Below are 5999 nucleotides of genomic sequence, written 5' to 3' on the forward strand. Positions count from 1 at the left end.
CTGGGTAGTCCTCTCTCCCGCCCCTTTCCCCGCCCACCCGCGCACGCGTTCCACCCTCCTCCTCTACTTCTCTCCCTCTCTCCTGCTTTCTTTTCCTCTCTCCTTTCCTCCTGACGTATTTCCTGTTATTCTTTTTCTTCTTTCTCGTTTCCTCCCTTAAACTCCTCTTCTCCATTCCCTCTCTTGCGCTTTCTTTTCCTCCCTCCCTCCCTCCCTACGTCCTTTCTCTTGCTCTTTTCCCTCCAGTCTTTCCTCTTTCCTTTGCCCTTCCTCCTCCTTTTCCTTTCCTCCATCCATATTCTCCCTTCACGTTGCTTTCACTTTCTCCCTTCCCTATCTAATGCCTCCCACCCTTTCCTCCTTCCCTCCCTCCTTAACTCACTCTCCCTGACCTTCGCCGATATCACTCTCCCTACTCCTCATCCTATTCCTCCTCTCTTTTTCTTTCATTTTTTTCTTCTTTCCATCTTTTCCTTTGCTCTCCTCCTGCTCTGTCATCTCCATCCCTCCTCCTCCTCCTCGTCCTCCTTTTCCTCGTCCTCTCTCACATGGTATCCTCGCCCTCCTTTCCTCTTTCTCCTTCTTCTCTTTCTTTCCATCATTCACTCCGTTTAACCCTTCCTTAACTTTTCTCCTTATGCTCCACCCTTTTCGTGCACTGCTTCATACACGCTTTCTCTCTCTCTCTCTCTCTCTCTCTCTCTCTCTCTCTCTCTCTCTCTCTCTCTCTCTCTCTCTCTCTCTCTCTCTCTCTCTCTCTCTCTCTCTCTCTCTCTCTCTCTCTCTCTCTCTCTCTCCCCCCTTCATTCTCATTCTGCCATTCCTTAATTTATGTTCTTTCTTTTATTTTTTTTCTAGGTTTTTCGATTTTTTTTATTCTCTTTCTTTTCCTTCTTTTCACTTTCTCGTTTATTCTCTCATTCTGCCATTTCTTCATTTTCTTTAATTTCGTTTTTTCTCTGTTATTTTTATTTTTTGCTTCACATTCTTTTCCTCTTTTTCACTTTCCTTTGCCATATCATTTCTTACTTTTTTTTTCATGAACATTTTCCTTCTTTCCTATCTCTCACTTCCTCCTTCCTTCCTTCTCCTCCTCCCTTTTCCTACCCCTCACTTTCTCTCCTTCCTTCCCCTCTTCACTTCCCCTATCTTTCAGCTCTTCCCTCCTTTCCTTCCCTCTCTCCCTTCTCCAATCCCTTCCTCTCTCCCTCCTTCCCCTCTTCCCTTTTCCTATCCTTCCCTTCCTCCCTCCTTTCCTCTTCCCTTCTTCTATCCCTCAGCTCTTCCCTCCTTTCCTTCCCTCTCTCCCTTTTCCAATCCCTTCCTTCTCCCTCCTTTCCTTCTCCAATCTCTCCCTCCTCCTTTCTCTCCCTCCCTTTTATTCCTTATTTCCCCCTTGCTTCCTTCCCTCCATTCCTTCTAACTCTCCCTTCTCCAGTCCCTTCCTCTCTCCCTCCTTCCCCTCTTCCCTTCTCCAAAATCTCCCTCCTCCTTTCTCTCCCTCCCTTTTATTCCTTACTTCCTCCTTGCTCCCCTCCCTCCCTCCTCTTGTCTACACCATCTCCTCTCCTTCCTTCCTATCACCATTTCTTTGCTTATACCATTCATTATGTCACCTTAGTCTCCTCCTCCTCTCACTTCTCGTTATCCTCCTTCGCGCCTTCACTTTCTCATCTTCACCGTCTAAATCCTGCCTTCTTGCCCTTTACTCATTTTCTGGTCTCCCTCAATCTCGCTTTCCTTCCCCTTCTTCCTTCTCCCTCACGCCTCTGTTCTCCATCTAGCTAAATTCTCATCATCCTCTTCCACTGATATTTTATACTCGCTTCCATCCACTCTTTTACTCTGGTGTTCTTGTTCCTCCTCTTCCTCTTCCTCCTCCTCCTTCTTCTTTTATTCCTCATTCTTTCAGTCTCTTAACCTCACCTCACACGCTCTCTCACGCACTCCACTCCTCCTTATTCCATACTTCTCTCTCACTTCTCTTTTTTCTTTTATTTTTTGAGGTTGATTCATCTTTTCTGTTCTCTATTTCTCCTCGTGTCTGTCTGTCTACCTGTCTGTTAGTCTGTCTGTTACTCCCTCAACACATGTTTTCTTCTTCGTTTTCTTCTTTTCTTCTTCTTCTTCGTCTTCTTCTTTTTCTTCTTCTTCAACACCTCCACTGCCCTTCATCTTGGTAAAGGTCATGAGGGTAGAAGAGGAGGAGGAGGAGGAGGAGGAGGAGAAGGGGGGTGGAGGAGAGTTTGTCATGCAAGAAATTCAGTAAATGTAAAGTTTTTTCTCTGTTTTTTTTCTTTCTTCTTTCATCTGACGGAGTGTTCCCGCGTGAATATTGCAACATCGACGTTTCCTTGTCATTCCTGTCCTCCTTCTCCCTCCCTTCCCCCCTCCTCCCTTCCCTTCCCTTCCCTTCCATTTCTCTCTTTTCCTTTCGTTTCCCTTCCCTTCCCTTTTTCATTCCTTCCCTTCCCTTCCCTTCCTTTTTCATTCCTTCCCTGCCCTTCCCTTCCCTTCCCTTCCTCTCCTCCACTTACAGTTTGGATCAATTCCCTTCCCTTCCCTTCCCTTCCCTTCCCTTCCCTTCCCTTCCCTTCCTTTTTCATTCCTTCCCTGCCCTTCCCTTCCCTTCCCTTCCTCTCCTCCACTTACAGTTTCGATCAATTCCCTTCCCTTCCCTTCCCTTCCCTTCCCTCCCTTCATCTGTCTCCCTTCCCCTCATGACTGTTCCGCATTCCTTCCCTTCCTCTCCTCCACTTACAGTTTCGATCAATTCCCTTCCATTACCTTCCCTTCCCTTCCCTTCCGCTCGTGTCTTCCCTTATCAATCTTCCCTTCCTCTCCTTCCTCTCGACTCCCTTACCTTCTTACCGACCTTCTTCTTCCTTCCTTTTCCTTCTCTTGCATCCTTCTCCTTCCCATTCTCTTCTCCTTTTCTCTTTCCTTCTCTACTTATCTTCTCCTTTCCTTCCCCCTTTCATTAATATGTCTTCCGTTTCCTTCGCTTTCTCTGCCTTCCCTTTCCCTGTCTTTCCTCTATCCTCTAAACCCTTTCTATCCTTTTCCTTTCCCCCCAGTTTCTTCTATATAAATTCACACCCTTTCTATATCTTTCTAAACCCTCTTCTATCTCCCCCCCCCCCCCCCCAGTTTCTTCTATATCAATTCACACCTTTTCTATATCTTTCTCAACTTTTATTTACCACATACTCATCATTTCTCTCTCTTCTTCCCTCTCCCATTCCCCTCACATCTTTCCCCTCTTCCTTCCCCCTTCCCTTTCCCCTTCACTCTAAACAAACCCCTCTTCCCGACCTTCTTTCCGCACCCTGCCACACTCATCCCTTTCCTTCCCCTCCACAAACTCCGTCATACCTCTCCTCTCTTCCCTTTCACCTTCACAACACACTAAACAAACCCCTCTTCCCGACCTTCTTTCCGCACCCTGCCATACACATCCCCTTCCTTCCCCTCCACAAACTCCGTCATACCTCTCCTCTCTTCCCTTTCCCCTTCCAGTCTCTGTTACATCCCACCTGTACGCCGTTTCTCTTTCATCCTTTCATCCCTTTCTTCCCTTCCCTTCCTTTCCCTTCCACGCCTCTCCTTCTCTACCTCGTCTCTATATCCTTTACCTCCCTCCCCTTCTCCTCTCATCCTCTCCCTTCCGCTTCAGTCCACATCAGCTTCCCTTTCCTCCCAACACACATCCCCTCCACCCCTCCACACACCCTCCCCCTCTCCTCCCCTATCTTCTTCTCCCCTCCCTTCCCTTCCCTTCCTTTCCTCTACCCCCAAAATCCTCTCCCTTCCCTAACTCGTCCTTCCAAACACACACACACACACACACACACACACACACACACACACACGCACACATACACACACCCTTCCCCTTCCCTCCCCTCCCCTCCCTTCCTTTACCTTCCCTTTCTCCCTTCCCAGCCCTCCCCTCCCCTCCCCTCCCTTCCTTTACCTTCCCTTTCTACTCCCTTCCCAGCCCCACCCCTCCCCCACCCCTCCCTTCCTTTACCTTCCCCTACTTCTCCTTCCCATCCCTCCCTTCCCCTCCTCCTCCCTTCCTGTACCTTCGCCTTATACTCCCTTCCGAGCCCCACCCCTCCCCTCCCTTCCTTTACCTTTCCCTACTTCTCCCTTCCCAGCCCTCCCCTCCCCTCCTCCTCCCTTCCTTTACCTTCCCCTACTTCTCCCTTCCCAGCCCTCCTCCTCCTCCTCCCTTCCTTTTACCATCCCCTTCTCCCTTCCCAGACCCACCTCCCCTACCCTCCATTACCATGCCCTTCTCCCTTCCCAGCCCCTCCCCCTCCCCCCCTCCCCCTCCCCCCCGCCCGCACCTATAGGCTTCTCCGTGTGGCCACTTTGATCTCCGCTACCCGTGTGTCCTTGTGTCTGACTCCCTGCTGACCTGCTGACTCCGAGGGCTTCCAGCAGTGTACCCTGATTACTGGGACAGCCGCGGACCCCTCCAGCCCTCTGCCCTTCCCTCCTTCCATCCTTCCTCAACTCTACCCCTCTCTCCTTCCTCTCCTCTCTCGCTCCCTCACCCTATCCTTCCCTCCGCCCCTTAGTCTCTCCTCTATCCTTCTATCTCTCTCACTCTATCGCTCTTTCCCTCACCTTCTCTTTCCTCTCCTTCCCTCCTTCCCTCACTCTTTCCTTTCCACCTTTTATCCTATACTCCTTTTACTTTTAATCCTTCAGTCTTAACCTTTAACCCTATCTCTGTCCTTCATATCCTCCCTCGCTCCTTCCCTCCCTCCCTCACTATTTCCCTTCCCTCACTACATTGTTAAGTCTCATTCCCCTTTATCTCCCTGCCTTCCCTTCCTCCCTCGCTCCTTCCCTCCCTCCCTCCCTATATCCCTTCCCTCACTACATTGTTCCTAAAGTCTCATTCCCCTTTCTCTCCCTGCCTTCCCTTCCTCCCTCGCTCCTTCCCTCCTTCCCTCAGTATATTCCTTCCTACATCCATTATTCCTTCCGTCTTATTCTCGTTCCTCTTCCCTCCTCACCCTTCTTCCATACATCGTTCCTCCATTCCTACATTCCTTCCCCTCACCATCCATTCCAGTATCTATTTCTTGTTTATTCCTTGTATCTGTCTCCTTTCTTCCCTCCCTATCTACAACCTTTTCTCTTTTAATTCTTTGTTTACTCCTCCTCTCTTTCCTATATTCCTCCTTCCCTCCTTTTCCTTTATCCTCTTTTCCTCCCTCCCTCTTTTCCTTCCTCCGTTTCTCCCTTTCTTCGGGTTTTCTCTCCCTCCACTCCCTAATTCACGCTTCCACTCCTTTATTTTCAACTCTCCCCTCTCTCCCTCCTTCCTTCCTTCTCTCTCTTCTCTCTCTAACTCTTTCCCACCCAATATTTATCTCTTTACCATTCCTCTTTTCTTTCTCTTCTCTCTCCCTCCCTCCCTCCCTCCTTCTTCCATTCTTTCCCTCCTTCAGCTTTACTCTCCCTCCCCTTCCTCCCCTCCTTACTCTTCGATTGCTCTACACACTCTCTCTCTCTCTCTCTCTCTCTCTCTCTCTCTCTCTCTCTCTCTCTCTCTCTCTCTCTCTCTCTCTCTCTCTCTCTCTCTCTCTCTCTCTCTCTCTCTCTCTCTCACATTCCTTTTTCTCCATTCTTTCCATTCTTTTCCTTTTTCTTCTCTTCTTCCTTCCATCATTCCTTCCTTCCTTCCTTCCTTCCTTCCTTTTATCTCTCCATTACTCCTTCAATTCTAACTTCCTTCATTCTTCCATTATTCCACCCTTCCTTCTCTCCCTCCTCTTCTTCCTTGATTATCTTCCATTCTCTCCCTCTCTTATCTACGTTTCCTCCACTTCCTTTGATATTTTGCTTCATTCCTCCATTCTCTCTCTCTCTCTCTCTCTCTCTCTCTCTCTCTCTCTCTCTCTCTCTCTCTCTCTCTCTCTCTCTCTCTCTCTCTCTCTCTCTCTCTCTCTCCTCTCCTTACTTCCTAACTTTCCCTC

The 5999-nt window shown here is 48.9% G+C and overlaps 1 protein-coding gene across 2 annotated transcripts in view; it reads right to left on the reverse strand.

Annotated features, from left to right (window-relative positions):
• The window catches only part of LOC126986609 (cell adhesion molecule 1-like), a 127962-nt gene extending 127802 nt beyond the window's left edge, over positions 1-160 (reverse strand). The window contains exon 1 of one of the 2 annotated variants that reach the window (XM_050842876.1): positions 1-160. This exon is cut by the window's left edge and continues 216 nt beyond it. The gene's annotated coding sequence lies outside the window, so the exon portion shown is untranslated. The other variant, XM_050842875.1, reaches the window with a different exon arrangement.
• Between the last annotated feature and the right edge of the window lie 5839 nt (positions 161-5999).

This window comes from Eriocheir sinensis, chromosome 62 (assembly GCF_024679095.1).
Source record: "Eriocheir sinensis breed Jianghai 21 chromosome 62, ASM2467909v1, whole genome shotgun sequence".
NCBI classification, from domain to species: Eukaryota; Metazoa; Arthropoda; class Malacostraca; order Decapoda; family Varunidae; genus Eriocheir; species Eriocheir sinensis.